The 22,055-nt window shown below is 36.8% G+C and overlaps 1 protein-coding gene across 4 annotated transcripts in view; it reads right to left on the bottom strand.

Moving 5' to 3' along the window:
* The window catches only part of PARD3B (par-3 family cell polarity regulator beta), a 1,061,783-nt gene that overhangs the window by 789,684 nt on the left and 250,044 nt on the right, over window positions 1-22,055 (bottom strand). The gene's annotated exons all lie outside the window — the stretch shown is intronic.

The following is a 22,055-nucleotide window of genomic DNA, read 5'->3' as shown; positions in this document are numbered from 1 at the left end:
TTGTCCCACGTCTAATGTATAAGGTAAGTGGTGACGCCAGGACTTAAATCCAGGTGTTCTAGCTCTAAACTTAGTGCTTTTTCAACCACATCACACTTTTGCAATCAACAGGGTACTCAGAATCAGGACTAAAAACAATTACTCATCAATTCATGAAATGCAGGTGTCTTTTTCAGCCCACACTGACACAGTAAAAGTGATTTGATCACTTTTGGTTTAATAAACACTCTTGCTGCTGAACCATGGGAGGAGGACTGGGGTGGAAGAAATTTCCTCTCTTTGCATTTTAAACTTTTGCTCTTATTTTGTTTTTCCCAGTTCCAGTTTATTAATTCTCAAAATGCCTCTCTTATTTTGTTTTTCCCAGTTCCAGTTTATTAATTCTCAAAATGCCTCTCCATTGTGGAAATGTATTTCTCTTAATGAACTGTTTTGATCACATAATGAGGCTAATAACTAATAAATATATACATCTTACTCAAAATTTTTGAAGATTTCTTCATATTTCTTCTCATACTTTAGTAATGGCCAGATAGATGTAATATTCCCTTCACTTAAATATATTTTATCCAGGACCACTGTAACATAACTCCTTTACAGGATTCAAACCTGTCTCTCATCAGCAGATATTTGCCTGATTATTTAAAGTTTGGAAATTATTTCTATTTCCAATTATTATTTTAATCTTACACTTAACACTCCCTCTCTCCATCCAAACACCAGTAAAAACCAGTAAACCTCTGTGCTGGGCACTGGCTATACAGCACAAGACTGGTGTATTTGCTCATGAAGACAATAGACCAGTTGAGGACACAGGTAAAGCAAATGCAAATAAATAGGTAAAGAGTAAGAGCTACTATGAAGGAAAATAATAAGTTATGAGTCCAGATATCCTTGATTCCGTTTGAAAGATCAAGAAAGGCAGAATTCTTTCCTGAGGAGATAATACTTCATATGAGAACAGAAAGGATGTCATCACCATGTGAAGAGCCGGGATGGGACTGAAGTAGGTGGAACATTCCTGATGTGGGAGTTTGTTAGGCTGGAAGAAGGGAAAGGCAACTTCTGGGGTTGGGGCAGGGGAGCAGGGGAAGAGTGGTGGCAATGAATTTGGAGAGAGAGCAGGGCCAGGGTCCCACAGAGCTGTGGGCCACGTTAAAGATCTTGGATTTTACTCCAGGTAAATATAAGACATTGAAAGGGTTTAAGCACAGAGAGTACATGAGCAATGTACAGCTTTGGTTAAATTAACCCAATGTCAATACTGGTCCAGGAAACAGAAGCTTTATGAAGAGCTCTAGCTCTGCTGTTAAAGCAGCCAAGTAACATGGGGTTGCTGTGTAATGTCTTTTGGCCTTTCCCTCAACTGTGGGAGAAAAAGGGAGGGATAACTCTAATCCTCCCAAGCTATAACATTCAAAGATGCCACTGAATGTCAAGTGCTTTTTTAAAGCTGACATAAAACATTGTATTAGAGCTTCCCTGGTGGCGCAGTTGTTGAGAGGCTGCCTGCCGATGCAGGGGACACGGGTTCATGCCCTGGTCTGGGAGGATCCCACATGCCGCGGAGCGGCTGGGCCCGTGGGCCATGGCCGCTGGGCCTGCGCGTCCGGAGCCTGTGCTCCGCATCGGGAGAGGCCACAACAGTGAGAGGCCCGCGTACCGGAAAAAAAAAACATTGTATTGGCTTCAGGTGTACAACATAATCATTTGATATTTGTATACACTGCAAAATGATCATTACAATAAATCTAGTTAGCATCTGTCATCATACAAAGGTACAATTTTTCCTGTGATGAGAACTTTTAAGATTAACTCTCTTAGCAACTTTCAAATATGCAATACAACAGCACAGACTCTAATCACCATGCTGTACATTACATCCCCATGATTTATTTTATACCTCGAAGTTCATTACTATTGACCCTCTTCACCCATTTCACCCAGCCCCTGCAAGCCCCCTCCACACTCTGGCAACCACCAATCTGTTCTCTGTATCTATTAGTTTGGCTTTGTTTTGTTTGTTTGTTTTGTTTTGTTTTTTTTTAAGATTTCACATTTAAGTGATATCATACTTATCTGACTTAATCTGACTTATTTCACTTAGCATAAGGCCCTCAAGGTCCATCCATGTTGTCACAAATGGCAATATTTTCATTCTTTTTTTTAACAGCTGAGTAGTATTCTATTGCATGTATGTATAAGTGTGTGTGTGTGTGTGTGTGTGTGTGTGTGTGTGTGTGTATCCACATCTTCTTTATCCATTCATCCATTGATGGATACTTAGATTGTCTCCATTTTTGGCTATAGTAAATAATGCTGCAAAGAAGATAAGAGTGCATATATCTTTTCAAATTAGTGTTTGTTTTCTTCAGGTAATTACCCATAAGTAGAACTTCTGTCTCATATGATAGTTCCATTTCTTAATTTTTTGAAGACCCTCCATACTGTTTTCCATAGCGGCTACATGAATTTACATTCCCGTTACTAGTGCACAAGGGTTACCTTTTCTGCACATCCTCACCAATACTTGTTACTTCTTGTCTTTTCAATAATTAATAATAATTCAATAATTAACAATAATAATTTAATAGATGTGAGGTGATATCTCATTGTAGTGTGATTTGTATGTCCCTGATGATTAGTGATGTTGACCATCTTTTTGTGTACCTGTTGGCCATGTGTATGTTTCCTTTGGAAAAATGTCTATTCAGATCCTCTGCCTATTTTTCAGTTGGATTATCCTTTGTTATTGAGTTGTACAAGTTTTTTATATATTTTGGATATTATCTCCTTATCTTATATATGATTTGCAAATATCTTCTCCCACTCATTCAGATCATTGACGGTTTCCTTTACTGGGCAGAGGCTTTTTAGTTTGATGTAGTCCCACTTGTTTATTTTTGCTTTTGTTCACCTTGCCTCAAGTGTTTTTAATGCTGAATACTTGGAATCTTTAAGATTTATCTATAACATGGTGTCCATTTATGTAACTATAAAATTCCTCATGATCAAACCATAATAGGGCATGCAATTTGCATTCACCATTTTTCACAATAAATGAAAGCATTGTTAGGTAACAAGCTAGAGTTTGAGGGTATTTTCAGTGCTATAAATCTTCTGTAAGTTTAACTGTCTGCTTAGAACAATGCTTTTTCTTTTACTACAGTAATAATGCTAACTTACATCTGTACAGCTCCTTAGCTTCTGTATAGCATATTAGTTCTTTAGTGATAGGGACCAGGGACCAAGTGTTTACTGTCCACTTTCTCTTGACAGTGCCCAGCTTACTCTGATATATAAGCCAGAGCTGTTTATTGAAAGACAACTATTAAATTGGGAGATTGGGAATGACATATACACACTACTAGATAACCAACAAGGACCTATGTATAGCACAGGGAACTCTACTCAATACTCTGTAATGACGCCTATGGGAAAAGAATCTAAAAAAGAATGGATATGTGTATATGTATAACTGACTCACTTTGCTGTACAGCAGAAACGAATACATTGTAAGTAAATCAACTACACTCCAATAAAAATTAATTTTTTTAAAAAAAGGAAATTCTGACACATGCTACAAGATGGATGAAACTTGCAGCATCATGCCAAGAGGAATAAGCCAGTCACAAAAGAGCAAATACTGTATAATTCCACTTATATGAGGTACTTAGAATAGGTAATTTCATAGAGACAGACAGTAGAGTGGTGGCTGCCAGGGCCAGGGGGAGAGGGGATGGGGAGTTATTGTTTAATGGGTATAATGTTTCAATTTGGAAAGATGAGAAGTGTTCTGGAGATGAATGATCATGATGGCTGCACAACAATGTGACTGTACTTAATGCCACTGACACATTTTCTTAATAAATAGTTAAAATGGTATAAATTTTATTGTGTATTATTTCACCACAATAAAAATAGTTGCTCTCATAAAAAAAAGACAACTAGTAATTATTAGTTGGAGATGTTATTAAAAAGGAAATGCACTACATTAAAAAAAAAAAACCCTTCTAGAATATAGTTCTGCTTGTGTCACAGCCATGTCTTAGACCTTGAGTAGTTCCTCACTGCTCAAGCCCGGGGCACTCTCCACAACCTAGAATCCACTTATTCTCACAGATCACTCTCATCCCATCTCCCTCACCAGTCTTATCTCTACTGTACCTCCCCACACACAGTCGTTCCCAAGTATGGCATGAAAGCTTTTGTTCTAGCTGTTCTTTTAGGGTGTCATGTCCACCCTTCCCTATGAAATTCAACTTTCAACGTGAATACAGTATACACTGGCAAGGTGAGTGCCATGAGATGATTCAATATGCCCTCACTTTCCGTATTAGAATGGCTATTTCATTCTTGCCCATTCAGAAAAATCAACTACCAAGGAATTGATTCTAAATATCAAAGAAAGCATGGACGCTGAACCCCCCTGTAAGGATACTTTAAAAAATCACCCAGATAGTCCAGAATAGAATTACTAATTTTTAAGATCATTAAAATTATAATGGGACACTCTACTTGCAGCTCTCCACGTAGCATCTACATATACTCAGGAGTCCATGGAACCAGTGACAAATCCTATTCAATACAATTTATTTATATAGTAGGAGAAAACTCTGGAAGCTTCTTTCACAAAATCCATATATCCTTGTTGATTAGAATAGTCCATCTCAAATAGGAAGGTCCTACTAGTACAAAGTAGAGACTACCAAATGAGTGACTACAATGAGAAGGCTTTTGTCTGAAAGGCAATTCATCCTTTAGCTGCCAAATACGTACAAAAATAAGCCAAGTAAAATCAGTAGATTTGGTTTAGGACCAGAGAAAATTCTGTTTGCCTCTAACTGTAATCAAACTCTGTTCTTACATATCTTTGGTATGTCACAATTTTTCTACTTTTTCTCTATTCTAGACTGGATTGTAATACCTCTGCTACGTAATACTTAAAGGAGAACAGGTTCATTTCTGAACACAAGTTATAAAAACAATAAAACAGCTTTATAGTACCTTCTAATTAAGACATGCAGATTGAGTTTGTGCAAGTTTTTATATAAATGTGACATTTAAAGAATGCTGTCCTCATTTTTAGATACAGTAATAAAAAGTTGTACTTACTTTCCAATTACTTGTAATGGCCACCCAGGTTACCCTTCAAATGCTTTTGATCTCAGCAATGTAGCTCAAAGAGTAAAATTACATTTCACTTTGAAGTGCAGCTTCCTACTCCTAATTTAACTATTCACGGCAAAGTTCAAGTAAAGTTTTTAAATTACATAGCATCTAAGAAAACGAAGCTATTGGGCTAAATTTAGGAAATGAAGGAGAGTCTAGACAACAAAATTTGGTTACCTGGATGGCTAAAGCCTATTATTTATTCAATTAATAACAAAATGGGAAATATAAGCGTTCAATGTACTCATTTAGAGAACAGAAGTAGTTACCATTTTAAAAGTGTAATAGGTAAATCCCAGCAAAGATAGCTAGAATTCTTTATTCTAACCTCCATTTACTCAGCAAATCCAAACTAGGAAATATATTTCACAAATAAAACAGAGACCTAATGGCAGAGCAGCTGTCCCAGGGAAATGCTCTCTCCTCCCTTCTCTCTAGCTACAGAGAATAGAGGGCATCCGTGGTCTCCTGTGCTCTAGAGACTGAGACTGGAAGTCATTCTCAGCTGGACAACAGCCATCATGGGAACAGTAGCCCCATTTATCACTTCAAAGACACAGCGGTGGGGAAATTAACCCCTCCCTTTGAAGGAAATAAACTTGGTCTACATGGTCTTGAAATGTTCATTAGTCTAAATCCTCAGGTAACAATTGCGGAGTTCGAACCCTAGTTTTTTAAAATAGTTTCTTAGAAAATTCATATGCTAGATCATTTTAGGGCACTTTCAGCATCAGCCCTATTAAAAAGGCAGTATTTAAACAACTCTAACAACCCAGTGCTGAAAGCTGCTGCTCTGCTGCTGCTCTTCTTCCGACTGAATCTCGAAGGGCTTTTGGAGGGAGACCCAGAAAATCCAGATTATCCTCCGATCCTTCTCACATTTCATTTATTCACTGACACCTTACTGACTGCCTATCATGTTCACTGAGTTTCAGGAAAGGAAAATGTTAATGGAACAACAGTGCAACTTCCTATCCCCTCAAGACCCACCCCCACCAAAACAAACAAATAAACAAACAAACAAACTTAGCAGAGAGACGAAGCACCAGATTTCAGTTCTGAAGACCCAAACTGGAATCCCAGTCACACCCATAATTTGAAAAAAGCTGATCCAGGTGGCTGGACCTCAGTCTCCTCATCTTAAAATTGAGACCATACTACTTCACTTTACAAAAGGATGAAATAGGAATATAAAGTTCCTAGCACATGATAGACATCCAATAAATGTTGGTTGACTACGAACTTGTAGAAAATACCATTGACCCTTGAACAACATGGGTTTGAACTGTGTGGGTCCACTTACACGTGGATATTTTTCAACAGTAAACTCTACAGTACTACATTAGTTGTGTCCATGGATGCTGAGGAGCTGTGGATACAGAGGGCTGACCGTAAGTTATAGCAGGATTAACCCCACACTGTTCAAGGCTCAGATGTATTTAATAATCCTTGCGGCCATAATATATAACCCATATCTCATTACCTTTCCTGATCCATTCATAAATGTCTCTAACAAAAGGAAGTACGTGTTGACAGTTTCGGGACAAGATCAGTCAGGATTTTATCTCCTAGGTGATAGCCAAACTTCAGTATAAGGGTTACATGATTCAGTGCATTATACTATCAATAAGACCTGAGAAGGAAAGGCAGCCATGTCTTGGAGCAGTCAGGGAAGGATTTATGCAAAAGAAGGAAAGTCACAGGCCCTCCTAACAAAAGGCTGAAACAGATGTTCTGTGTGGAAGCCAACTTGTGGGTCTAGATTTTGAAGCTTTATATTCCATGATAAAAAATTTTAATTTGACCCTGCAGGCAACAGAGAACCAACAGCATCGGGGCAAATGAGTAGCTAATGCTAGCCTCAGAGTTAACTGGATCATAATGTGCTGAAGATACTGAATAGAAGGAGGAAGGAATGTCAAAGATTAGTATTTATGAATTGGAATTAAAGAATAATAAAAAGAAATCAGGAGGTAAAGATATTTTTGGAGACGAAGCAGAGAAGTGATATTTCTAAATGGAAACATCTTGGCTGGCCAGAGGCACAGAAGAGGCACTTAAGTGAAAGGAGATGCCGGCATGACTCTAATCAGGAGAGACAAAAGTGACGTTTCGAGACACAAACAATTCCCTGGATTACAGTATAAAACATGGCTCTCAGCTCGAGCTGTGCATCAGAATCACTTATGGAGCTTTTACAATGTGTCCCTGCTTGGGGCCTCATCTCAGAGGCTCTGATTATAGCCAGGGTTGAGAATCACCAGAGCAGAGAAAGAACTGAGGGCAAAAACTGAGCCTCAGGGAACTCCCAAGGCAAAGGTCAGAAAAGGAGATTGAAAAGGAAGCAAATTTTACAGAAGAAGGAGGAAAGCCAGGAAAATATGGCAGACTCCAAGGGAAGAGGAAATTTCCAGGAAGAATAGGTGGCAAAAACGGTAGCAACTGCTGTATAAGAGGTCAACAGTGGTGCATGCAAAGCAATGCCGGCTCCTGGGAGGCACTCAATAGATATGTAGGGAATGAATGAGTGCTGAGAAAACGGTCCCCTCCCTCTGGGGTTCAGATGCTCTTACAGCTTGGGAATTCTACACTGGACCAGCAACATTATGGGGCAGACGGTCTCACGGGGTTGCACTGGATTGAATAACTAAGCTTGGGGTTTCAACGTCCCACTTCCTAGACTCTATTTTGAACATAATCAAAAACTGGCCTTCAGGCAAAGAAAAAAATGTAACAGCTTTCAAAGCAGAAAAAAGATTCAATCATTCATTCATTCATTCAGCCTACCAGGCAGCCAGTCAGATATTTATATACATCCATTCTTCAACAGCCATTTACTCCAGGGAATGAAGATAGCACTTCAAAACTTAATCTTCAAGCCACATGATTTGCATTAATTTGCATATAATTTTAATCTATTTCCAAACTGTAGCAAAGCCCATTTAACATGCATTTTTTTGAATTACTTGGAATTCCTTTTGACAGATTTTCAAGCAAAAGCATATTTTTATTGTGATCAGATTACTTCTTGCCTAATATCTACCACTGTTCTTCCACATGTCTCAACTTCACTAGAATTTAGTTTTGTTATCCTAAAAATGTCAGACTAATGCGTACTTTAAAAATTATCACATTAATGTTCTTAATGCAAATTTTAGCTTTGAAGTCATTCATTAACAAAAGAGAAGGCCAGATCTCTTTAACTAAGCATGAACTATCTTCCTGCTTCTATTAACTATCACTGCCATTTCCACAAAAGTTTTAAAGGAAACCGATTAAATTAATATTTCCATGAAATACATGAATAGATCCTTACCTCTGTCATTGCTTTTTTCTCCATTACAAAAAGTTCCCTAAGTATTGTAATTTCACACATTTCTATCACTATACTGATTTGCAAAAGCCTGTAAACCTGTAAATGGGCATGATGTTGCCAATGCTGGATTGCTAACATTAGTTCCATACACAGTATTTCAACAACTGTGACTATGGATCATTGCTTAGTTCAGATTTTACACAAGTAATGAGTATTAATTTTTTCCAGTTTTGTTTTTTTTTTTTTTTTACATGAGATCAATCACTAGAAAACTCAGTGAGCCTCACATTATAAGACAACAACGGAAAGGTATGGGAATAGAACTTTCAAGAAAAGGCAAAATGAAAGACATCTTAATTTTTATATCAACACATTTTCTCACATTATATGTGGAAACGGGTTGAGGAATAAAGAAAAATCGTTATTCCAAGGGAAAGACAATACTATGTATCAATATTTTAACATTTGTTTAAAAATAGCACAGCCATAACAGGTAACCCTTTAAGTAAATTAGGTAGTCCCTAGGTATGTAAAAATGAGACGTCAATTTTTGCCCTTAGGAGCTCACTGGCCAATGAATGGAATGGAATTACTCCAATTTGATAGCTTATAATCTCTACCTCTGCCAGCTGCTGGAGAAGAGTGGCTGCAGTTGGACCTATGCTAAATCTACAGTTCACATGGAATATTAAGTCCCAAAGAAGACCTATACCTCTACTCCATTATAAAAGCCAAAGCTGGTAACACTCGTTAGGGGGGTATGACTACTCCTAGTAATTTCAGCCTCATGGCCGAATAGGTATCAGGAGAGAGAAGTGTCAGCTCTTTTTGCTCCCAACCTCTATAATATCCTTCAGAGCTACAGTCAAACTGTAAATATAATTTCAGAGGTTCCCCTTCCCTCCACCTTATCCCCAAAATTAAACTTATTTGATTTATCCTCTCTGAAATTGCTTTTAAAATGGCTATAAAACAAAGTGGAGTCACTTTGGGCACTTCAGTGCAATGGGAGGGAGTCTAAAGGGGAAGCTGACCCTATAGCTTGACTGTGCAGCCAATCTCATGCTAAGATACACGAGATACTGTGAAAGAAGTGATTCAACAACAAACACAAGTGGAAAACCACACAGAGCAGGCGTTACGAATGCACGCAAATGGTAGCTACCAGCTACCACATCCCTGAGAGCTCCATTCCTGTATCCTAATCTGGGTGAGGAGGAGGTGGAGTCAGGACCTTTTTCAAATGCATGGCTGAAGTTCCTATCAGCTTCAGCGGGTTGCTGTCAGGAAACTATACGGGAGTATGGAATTTAGGATTTCGTCTATACTTGATACTTGACTCACACGTGGTTGCCACTTCAACTTCAGATTCTCAGACGAGAATAAAATTTTCTCTGCCTGGCTCTCACCAGAAATTCTGCTGCCACCCACCTAAAAAAAGATCTGGCAAAGTTGCAACCTAATCACATCATGACTGACAAAGCTTCTACACAAAAAGTCAACTGTGCCAAAACCATACCTTTAAGGCATAAATATGTTTGACCCCAAATACGGCAAGCACGGTTCCTATTTGCCTCAGTCCAGCAGACTGTCCACAGAATTGTTCCAAGGTATGCCAGATTTGCCTCTCTCCTTCCACCATGTACCCCCAGAGGGCCACACTTCCTCCTCCTCAATATTCTGAATTGTCCCTGGGAGCAGTCTATCATTAATCAGCTACTCAGTGGCCCAAACTCCTTCAGATAAATGAGTAAGAAAGCTGAAGAGCAAACCAAGTGCTTTCAAGCTTAAGAGACTGACCATACAAACAGATAATGGCTGGTCATATGTAGCAACACAACTCTGACCCACAAACTCTTCTGTTATCACCCCCAAACAGTCAGGACTTAGCCAGTGGCTCCCAGCTTCCCTATTTTTTTTTGTTTGTTTGTTTCTGCTTCCAACTCAGGACCAACCACAGGAAGCCAAATATGCTTCCAAATCTATCAAATTAGATGTCTCACTTCTATTTAGCCTGTCTCCACCTTCACCGTGCCAACCAGCCCCAGTCAGAGCATATCTAAAACTTCCTTCCGTTGTAAGGCTTTCCCAGTCCCCTGCCCAACCTGGAGTCTCTGCCAAACAACAGTCACAGGGGTGGATCCCTTGCTGTGGCAAAATCCCCAAATAAACAGCCTCTGCTTGTTCTCATCTGGGGGGGTCTTCATGTACTTCCACGTGCTCAAAAGCTGAATGCTGGCATGTTCATTACCTCAGTTTTAAAAGTCTTAGATTTGGAAACTAAAAAAATAAATACAGTGTTTACATCATTTCAAAGCAAATGGGAAGTCAGAACTAGAAAGAGTAGCCGTTGGCATGTCTAGATTCTAGACCAGTCATTACCATTAACTTAGATTCTTAGGAAAAGCTGGCCTCTCTCTGGCCTCATTTTCATCATTTGTAAAATGAAGTGGGAAGATGGCTGAATGATGATTGCCTTCTTGTGGCTCTGATTGTCTGGATGTGCCGGTCTGGAAGCCTTATGACGCACTCAAATAAGGACGATTCAAGATGAGTTGAATATAGGGGGCTATGTACATAGGTGTGGGCAGGTATAGGAAAACCATGAGATGGCAGGCAGTACTTCTGGGTTTGTAATGGCTATTAGCATGCCTGAGCTTGAAGCAGCAAGAGGAAAGTGTTCCCAGAACTAGGAAGGAGAGGGTTGGGGAAAGAGCCAGCTTAGCATGAGTGTGATCTGTGGTAGAGGAAGACGGCCAGCCTGAGGGAACCCTGCAGAAGGGAGCAAGGGGAAAAAAAACTTCCCTCTCCTCCTCTTTTTCATCTCTTTCTGGGGTTCCCCATTAGCCAAATTCAAGTGGAAACTGGACGACACGACACGGGATCCAGACAGCTCGGTCGCCCAGTGCAAACAGCACAGTGGAAAAGGGTGGAGAGAGGGTCCGGAGGAGAAAAAGAAAGACATCTGATGGATAAACTGTGATTCCTTGACATTGTACACTGCTTTGGCTCCGATTTGTACAGACATGTTCTTATCAAAATGCCCATCCCTAACTTCTTTCCTCCTCGTTCTCGTTTTCATTTTCATTATTTCTTCTTTTTAATTCTTGCTACCCCCTGTAGTTCTACATTGTTTTTCTGACATTAGTAAGGAAATAAGTATCAGTGACAATAGGAACACAACTTCTCAATAAGCATCCACAAGCATCTCAGTAAGCAGCATCTCCTGGCTTGTACTACGTTTATCATGTATTAATTATATGTACGTATGTAGCTTCTAGACTGTAAGGTCCATGAAGGCAGAGTCGTTATCTCTTATGTCTGTATCTACCATGGCACATGTTTTATATAAATGATAAACATTTAAAAACTAAAACAGTGATATTCCACATTAGTTCAACAGTTCCCAAACATTACACCATAATACATATCCTTTATTTGTTTTACTTTTCACAAACTCCAGAATCTGTATACTGATGATCAGTTAGCTAACATAAGAGCATAAGATAACAAGCTGTCCTACAGTGGATCTGTAGAGAACATACCATTCTGTTTCACCAGAACAGAGATAAATATAAAACTACAGGAAAAACTGGCCATGGCGAAAAAGAAACAACCCAAAAAGGGGTCAAAATTTTGAAATTTGGTAACGGCCATTCCTTCAGAAGGAGATGAGGATTCCAAAAGCAATGCAGAAAGAGAATGAATGAAGCTGAGGAGAAGAGTTTATATGCAGTTAATTAATATTTTTGCCTTAAAAATGAAGAAAGTTGGTACTTGCAAAGCATATTTCAAATGGCAGCTCCATTGTGGCACAGTGATTTTTGAAAAGGCAACCCAAGGGCTTAAATATTTTGTTCTCAATCGAGGAAGTCAGTGTAAAAAATATGTTCCACATTACACAGCATGAGACAACTTTTAATGAGCTAAACCTGTTTTCCCCATTTCTTCTCACTATTTACTCAGTACCATCACTAAAAGGTAGGGGGTGGTGCTGTACTCAACCCCAAATAACTGGGAGCAAGTTGTATAATTTAAGAAAGATACTTATTATCCAGATAGAAACGAAAATGCATTGAAATAAATTTAGTATCTGATTTGAATGTTAAAGTCCACTTGTATACTGCTCATATTTTGCTTCACCATAATAACTGATAACTGCTAAAATAAGGCTAGAGATAAACCAAACATATTTAAGTACTTAAAAAAAACTTCAAATAGACTGAGATTTATAAAACCATTGTGAATACGGGACAGAGTTCCCACATATCCTATACCCAGTTCCCAGTTATTAGCAGCTTGCATTAGTATGGTACCTTTGTCAAAATTAATTAACTGATACTGACATAATATTGTTATTATCTACAGCCCACACTTTACTTATATGTCCTTATTTTTTACCTAATGTCTTATTCTGTTCCAAGATCCCATCCAGGATCACATTTAGTTTTCATGTTTTCCTGGGCTTACCTTAGCTATTACAGGTTCTCAGACTTTCCTTGGTTTTGGTTTGAGCAATACCGGTCAAATGTTTTACATAATGTCCCTTATTTTGGATTCATCTGCAGTATCCCTTATGATTAGACTGGGTTTATGGGCTTTGGGGAAGAAGATGACAGAAGTAAAGTGCTTCCTCATCACATCACATGGAGTGTAGAAACCAAGCAACATGACTTATCACTGTCATGTAAATCATGACCACCTGGTTGAAGTGGTATCTGTCAGTTTTCTCCACTACAGAAGGAAGTCCCTAAGTACAACTCAAACTTAAGGAGTATGGACCTATACTTCACCTCCTTGATGGCACAGTATCTTCATAAATTATTTGGAATTCTTCTGCATAGATTGTACTTCTCCACATTGACATAATCACTAATTCATTTATATCAGTATGGACTCATGGATTTTTTTTTTTTTTTTTACTGTGGGTTCTATTCCCAAAGCATATTTTTATATTATTGCTCCAATTGTTCCAGCTTTGGCCACTGGGAATCTTTCATTTGGTCCCTGTGTCCATTTGACATACTCCTATCATTGTGGAATTTTTTTAAAGCACTAAAACCAAACTTTCTTTCCAGTACTACAAGATGCTCTAGGCTCATATTGTACATTATCACTTCTGGGCTTAACATCAGTCATGTCTCTAAAACCCCTGCTTCCTCTTATTCAAATGTGGTATTAGAATATTTGAGTGTTAAGCATGCTGTTGCTCTGGGTTGTTGATGTTGCTTCTGGGCACTCTCAGATTCCAGAGCAAGGAAATCTATGTATGTACCTACTAACCAATAATATGTAAATATATATAAAATGTATATCTACATGCCTATATGTATGAATACATATAAGTGTGTGTATATACATCTACCTCCATCTATCAATATATCTATATTGAGCTAAACATGAGTTCAGTACTGACTAGAGTCTCCAGCTCTAATCCATTACCACATGGATCATTCTAGCCTCCTCTCTTGCTTGTCTATAACCTCCCACTCTGGGTTATTTAATTTTAACACCTCCTAAAACGCACTTCAGCATATTCTCTCCACAAATAGCAAGAGTTTTAAATAATGATTTTCCAATTGATAGTTCAATCCACATATATAATACATTGGTTCTAAATTATATCAAGGTATTAAGAGCATGAGATACTAACAAAGACTTCCTTTCTCATTATGAATCCTACCTAGTCTAAGTTAGCACAAGCAGGGATCTTAGCTGAGGCTGAAATGTTCAACCTTCACTTGATATTTCTCTTGGGGCAAGTTATAATTGGATGTCACACCTATTAACTCAACTTCATTCTGATAATCATTTAATAATTTTCCTCATATTTTTTACAACTGCATTTTGAATAGCATTAATATATGTAATGATAACATTTTGAGACACATGAACTACTTAAGTTTGTAATTACTGTATGATCATCCCACTGGAATCACTGAAACTATACTGCACATTCAGATCAACATAAAAACAATACTTTACTATATTCTAGATATCTAAAAAGCTCAATGTTTCTATAAACCTTATTTTGAAAAGAAACAGTGTGCATTAACATCATATATTCAAAACGAAAAATCAGGGTGAATAATTAATATCTACTTTAATTTGTACTCATAAGCTGATTAAACCAACATTTCCACCTATTCCTGAGAGAACTGAGGATTATAGGTAAAAAAATAAATAGTACACCCAAGGTCATGCATTTCTTAAATGAAAGTTAGGCCATAAATCCAATTCCTTTTACTCCAAATTCTCTTATTAAGGCAAGAAGGACTAGTTTATATTTATTACTATACTTTTTGGATTCATAATCATTTGAAAGCCTTTGCTAAGTAAGTCTGTCCATAATCTGTCCAAGAGGATGATAAATGTTAATACAGATGCATATATGTCTGGTGAAATTATTCTCAGCAATAGGAAGCTTATGCCATTAGAATATACCTATACTGATCAATCAAAAAAGAGAATTTTGGGGCTTCCCTGGTGGCGCAGTGGTTGAGAGTCCACCTGCCGATGCAGGGGACACGGGTTCGTGCCCCGGTCCGGGAAGATCCCACATGCCGTGGAGCGGCTGGGCCCGTGAGCCATGGCCGCTGAGCCTGTGCGTCCGGATTCTGTGCTCCGCAACGGGAGAGGCCACGGCAGTGAGAGGCCTGCATACCGCAAAAAAAAAAAAGAGAATTTTGGAGTATACCTTTATAAATCAACTTTACCTTTTAAAAAAATACTTCTGGTAGACTTTAGCTCCAAACAAGATTAAGTAACAGGGACTAGATATTTAATTTCCTTGCCTGAAACAATTGGGAAAAAAAAAAAGCAGACAAAATAAACAACAGTTTGCAGGATGTTCATCAGGCAACAAAAGATACCTGAGACACAATAAACAAACATGCTGAACCCCACAATTGCTTCAGCTCACTGCCCTAATAAATAGAGTTTCCCAGGCCATCGATCAGGGAGATGCATCCAGTGTGAACTCCAGCAGACCTCCTGTGTTTAGAAGATGGAGCTAGGAGTCTATGGTAGAGTTCACAGGAAAGAGGAGAGAGCTGAACAAAAAGAAATAACTCGAGAAATTTGCAGAAGTTCTCCCTCAGATATTCAGCTGAGTATTGATCTGCACATGTCTATTAGGAAACAACCTGGAAGGATTAGAAATAACACAGCCAGCCCACAAACAAGGCCAAACCTATGCTCTTCCCAGCAGACACACTGAAATACCTCAAAATTGGGTCTATTACACAGAAGGCTCATGGCTCAGAAGTGGGGAATAGTTAGACCAAGATTTAGTACAGCTAACAAATTTTAAAACTATTACCTAAAAGGATTAAACTGTTTCCAAGAAATGTAACTGTGTGCCAGAACCATGATCAAGAATATGTACAGGAATAAAAATAATATCCAGCATTCAACAAGGTAGAACTACAACATCTGGCATTCAATAAAAAATTACATTCAATAAAATATCACTTAAAAGCTAGACTCTGGGCTTCCCTGGTGGCGCAGTGGTTGAGAATCCGCCTGCCGATGCAGGAGACACGGGTTCGTGCCCTGGTCCGGGAGGATCCCACATGCCGCGGAGCAACTAAGCCCGTGAGCCATGGCCGCTAGGCCTGCGCGTCCGGAGCCTGTGCTCCGCAATGGGAGAGGCCACAACAGTGAGAGGCCCGCATACCGCAAAAAAAAAAAAAAAGCTAGACTCTGATAAGTTAATGACAAAAAGAAAACTATAAAGCTTAAAGCCACCACTAACATAAGAGTTATACCAATGAACCAAGAAAGTAACTACAATAGAATCATAAAGTTGCTTAATTAATGCAAAAGAAAGCAGAAAAAATAGAAAAATGGAACCCAAGTAATAAGATAATAGATTTAAGTCTAAACATATGAATAATCACATAAAATACAAATGGTCTAAATACTCTAGTTAAAAGGAAGATACTGTTAGATTAGATTTTAAAAGTTAAAACTCATGTACATGCTGCCTATGTGAAATTCACATTAACTATAAATACACAGATGGACTAAAAGTAAAAAGATGGGGAAAAAAATTACCATGCCAACAGTAATCAAAAGACAGCTAGAATGGCAACATTAAATCAGATGAAGTAGATTTCAGAGCAAAGAAATACTGCCAAAAATAAAAAAGGTCATTTCATAATGATACACCTAACAACAGATCTTCACAATAAAGGAAAAACTGATAAACTAGAAGAAATAGACAAACCCACAATTAATCACAAATTTCAGTACCCCTCTGACAATATTTTATATAACAAATTTAAAATCATCCAAAAACCCTAACATCCTTTCCTGATAGTACACTTTAAAAAACACTATCAACCAATTATATCTAATTGATATCTACAAAACAATTTGTCCAACAGCCAAATACACATTCTCTTCAAGTACACCCAATACATTTATCAAGATAGATTATGTTCTTGGTCTTAAAACAAGTCCCTAAATTGAAAACTTTCAAGTCATACAAAATATGTTCTCTTCCAAGAATGGAATCAAGTTAGAAATCATTAATAAAAGATCTCCAGAAAATTCACAAATGTTTGGAAAATAACATTTCTAAATAGGCAAAGTCAAAGAAGAAAACCAAAAGGAAATTAGAAAGTACTTTGAATTGAGTGAAAATTAAACCAAACATATCAAAATTTGCAGGATATTGCTAAAGTAGTACTTAGGTGGAAATTAAGAGCACTAAATAAATGCACATATTAGTAAAGAATAAAGATCTCAAAATAAATGACCTCAGCTTCAAACTTTGAAAAAATAGAAAAGGAAGTAGAAGTTAACTGCAAACTAAGCAGCAAAATGGAAATATAAAGAGTGGAAATCAATTAAGACAGCAGAAATAAAGAAAATCAATTAAACCTAAAGATGATTGATATTTATACAAGCAAATATTATACATACATTTATACACACACACACCTCTAGGCAAATTGATCATGAATAAAAAAGAAGACACAAATTAAGACAAAAATTATCAATAACAGGAATGACAAAGGTAATATCATGACAAAGTCTACAGATAATGAGGACAGTAAGGGAATATTATGAAAAACTTAAAGCCAATAAATTCAACAGCTTAAATTAAGTATAGGACAGTAAGGGAATATTATGAAAAACTTAAAGCCAATAAACTTAACAACTTAAATTAAGTGTAAATGTTTATTGAAAGACAAAAACTACCAAAGCTCATTCAAGCAGATATAGATAATTTGAATAATCCTGTTATCTAGTAAGAAATTCAAATTTTATTTTAAAATATTCCCACAAAACAACTCCAAGCCTGAACAATTAAGAAAGAAATATTAATTTTACATTAACTCCTCCAAAAATTAAAAGGAGAGAATATTTCACAACTCACTTTATGAGACCCTGACAACCATACAGAGGCATCACAGGAATAGAAAACTATAGAAATAGATGCAAAAATTCTGAGCAAAATTTTAGCAATTTGAATTCAATAATATACAAAAAGGATAATGTACCATGACCAAGTGGAACTTCTTACAATTCTACCTGTGTTCAAGGATGGTTTAACATTTGAAAATGAATCAATGTAATTTTCTATATTAACAAAATTAAAAAAAATTAAAACCATACAACCTTCTTAATAGGAGCAGAAAAAGCATTTGACACATACAGCATCCATACCTGCTTTTAAAATTAAACTAACCTAAAAAAGCCACTTCTTGGCAAACTAGAAATAGAAGAAAATTTCCTCAACCAGAGAAAGAGCATCCATGAAAAAGCTTACTTTTCATACTATTTTACTTGAATGTGAAAGATTGAATGCTTTCCCTCTAAGATCAGAAAGCAGACAAAAATAATCATGCTTACTACTTTTATTCAACACTATACTGGAGGTTATAAGGAAATAAGGCAAGCAAAATACATAAAAGCAATCAAGAGTGGAAAAATAAATAAATAAAATTATTTATTCACAGAGGACAAGACTATCTATACAGAGGATTAATACACACCCACACACCATACATATAAACAGCCTAATGAGTGAGTGTAGCAAGGCTGCAGGATACAAGACCAATATAAAAAATCAACTGTATACTATATAATAGTAACAAAAAATAAAAATTGGAATTAAAAAAAGCAATACCATTATAATAAAATTAGGTGAAATACCTATACACTAAAAACACAAGAGATTTCTGAAAAAAATTAAAGAGAATTAAATAAATAGAAAGATATACCTTCTTCATGGAGTGGATGACCCAACAATGTTAAGATACAAAATCTCCCCAAATTAGACTATAATGTTCAACATAATCCCATCAAATTCCCATTAGCCTCTTTTTTGTGAATTGACACGTTGATCCGAGGAAACTGCAAAGAATCTAGACTAGCCAAAACAATTTTTAAAAAGGGAAGTTAGAGAACACTAATTTCAAGACAATATTATTACAAAGCTACATTAATCAAGACAGCTATGAGTCCAGAAATAAACCCACACAAGTATGGACATCCTTTTTTCAAAAAAGTGCAAAGGCCAATACAGTGGAAAAAGAGTAGTCTCTCTAGAAAGTCGTACTGAAACAACCAGATGTCCATGTGCAAAAAAATGAATTTAGACCCATATCTCACCCATTACACAAAAGTTAGCTCAAAATGGATCACAGATCTGATTGTAAAACCTAAAACTAGGAAACTTCAAGAAGAAAGCATAGGAGAAATCCTTTGCAACCAGGAATTAGTCAAAGGGCTCTTAGCTATGACACCAAAAACATGACTCATAGAAAAATGAACTGATAAACTGAACTTCACAAAAATCAAAACTTCTATTCTTCCCATACATATTTTTAAGAGAACGAAAAGATAAGCCACAGACTAAAGTATCGTCAAATCATATAACAGATGAAGACTTGTACCCAGAATATATACAGAACCATTAAAACTGAATAATAAGGAAACAACCTAATGAGATGGGCAAAAGTTTTGAACAAACTTTTCACCAAAGAAGATATCTGAATATAAAATAAGCATACATAGAGATGTTCAACACCACTAGTTATGAGAAATATAAATATAAGCTACATCTATTAAAATGGCTACAATTTTAAAAGCTTAACCATACTAAATGTTGTCAAGGATGTAGAGTCACTGGAACTCTATCTAACACTGGTAGAAATATAAGATCATACAACCATTTCTGAAAACAATTTGTTAGTTTAAACATACACTTATAATATGGTCCAGCCATTCCACTCTTAGATATTTACACAAGGGAAATAAGTGTGTGTTCAGAAAATATTATATAGAAATATTTATAGCAACTTTATTTGTAGTAATCAAAAAGTAGAAACAACCTAAAAGTCCACTGGCAGGCAACTGAACAAATTGTGCTATATCCTTATAAGGAAAACTATTTATCAATAAAAAGAAATAAGCTATTTATGCAGACTGTAACATCAATAAATCCAAAAATAAATATGTTGAATGAAAGAAGTCAAATACAAAAGAGGACATGATGTAGCTTCCATGTACATGAAAATCTACTGATATGTAATGATAGAAAAAAATCAAACTGATACATAGTACTAAAAAGCAGTTCATGGGTGGGATAGGGAGGTGCATGAGGGAGAGATAATAAAACAGCTCATGGAAACATTTGGGAAAATCGGTATCTTCATTATCTGATGGTTTCACGGGTGTGTACATATGTTAAAAAAAAATATTCCAAGGAAACATATACTGTTAGGCAAAATGTCCCCAGTAGACATTTTGCCCAATAAAAGAACCGAGAGAGTAGAAACGGTACAAATGGGGAAGAGACTTAAGTGAACATTTGGCTTTAACACAGGAGAAGGCATTCTGAGGCTGGAGGAAAACTTCCCCAACCTGCTCAAGCTCTAGGGCTACTTGGTGCTGCTGTAGACCTGCTGTGTCAAGAGGCATGAGGCCGGCAGTAATAACAGCTTCAGGACTGTACTCCACCATGTTTTCATCTTTAGTAGGTTTACTTTGTGCTATGTTGCGAGCTATCCATCAAAAGGACACTTTTAATGTTTTATCAGAAAGTTAATATATTTTCGTATTATAGTAAAATATACATACTATACAAATTGCCATTTTAACCAACTTTCAGTGTAAAGTTCCATAGCATTAATTTGACGCACACAATTTGAGTACCAGAGAAATAAGAAAGCACCAAAAAAAATGAAAGAAAGGAGAGAAAAGAAAGAAAAACAAGGGCAACAGCATGAAGTAGAGAGTTAGAGGTTTTCAATCCAATGCCTAAGTGAAACAAAGTAAAAGGTAAAGGAAAAAGAGGTAAAGACAAAAAAGAAAAGGAATAAACACATTTAGAACCCTATCAATTCAGGTTGGAGAATGCATAAAGGAGGAACTAGAACTAAGATGTATATTAAAATAATTAGGGCAATAGTTTTAATTCTTGAAATTAATTCCATCATCTGCTTAAAAGGGGAAATGGTAACAGAGAACACAGGGGTCACCAACAGTGTGTTTTGAAGTCTGTGGACAAATACACCTTGTTTAGTTGCTTAGATTCTACACAGACCATAATCCAGAGACCAGACTCTGATTCCACCCCACCGCACACCCCTAGTTCAGTAGTCACTTCCAATACTTCAAACCAGCCAATCAAGTACCTAGGAAGTCCCTAAAAATAGCATCTCAGCATCAAATTCTACAGCACTGATGGTCCAGATTGTACTTTAAAAATCTACAAGTCAACTTCTCTTTCTGTCAGTTGCCCCAAACACTATGTTAGGCACATTGAGATACAGAATAAGAACTTCAAACACTGTACAGTACACAAACCAGAAGAGTACAATGCAATATGTAAACAAAGAATAAAATGAGCAATTTGCATTAAGTACTTCAAAATATTTTGTTACAGCAACAGACACAAAAATTCCATTCCCCCCTCCCCATCCAGGGGCACTGAGAGACCCAGGTAGAACTCCATGAATGCAAATGCAAAGAATAGATTTATGCGAGGGATACATAATCCTGCAAAAATTAGTGTACAAACAGGTGATTTCACTCTCAAGTACTAGAGTAAAGATGAAACTGAAAACCTCTTCCAATGTAAATAAAACTGGTTAACAAAAACAAATACAAATAGAAATGCAACCTCACATGCAGGAGGTTTTATGAGTCAAAAGTTAATAAATTTCTCATACAACATTTTGGAGATAATTTCAGTATCTTTGAATGTAATGGTATCTCCCAAGAGAATAATATTAATTTTTAAAATGGTCTCCTTAGCCTTTTAATTCACCTAAAGGAATGTGTTTTCAAATTACACAGAGCATTTCTCCTATCTCATTGGGCCAATGGCATTCTTCCAAAAAGACTCTTCCATTTTAGAAACCCTGATATGGCAATAAATTTCGTTTTAAACAGTCCAGAAATTTAAGAAGGCTCATATGGTAATATAAAATATATTTATTTCACAAGTAAAGGAAGTCAAATAAACTACCAAGAGCAGTGAAATAGTGATATGTTTATATGTTAACATTTTGTAACATATTTGTCCAAGCTCTCTTCTTTGTATCCC

Source organism: Kogia breviceps, chromosome 2 (genome assembly GCF_026419965.1).
Source record: "Kogia breviceps isolate mKogBre1 chromosome 2, mKogBre1 haplotype 1, whole genome shotgun sequence".
Taxonomy (NCBI): Eukaryota; Metazoa; Chordata; class Mammalia; order Artiodactyla; family Physeteridae; genus Kogia; species Kogia breviceps.
Note: the sequence above shows the minus strand (reverse complement) of the source record. Positions and strands in the feature narration are given on the sequence as shown.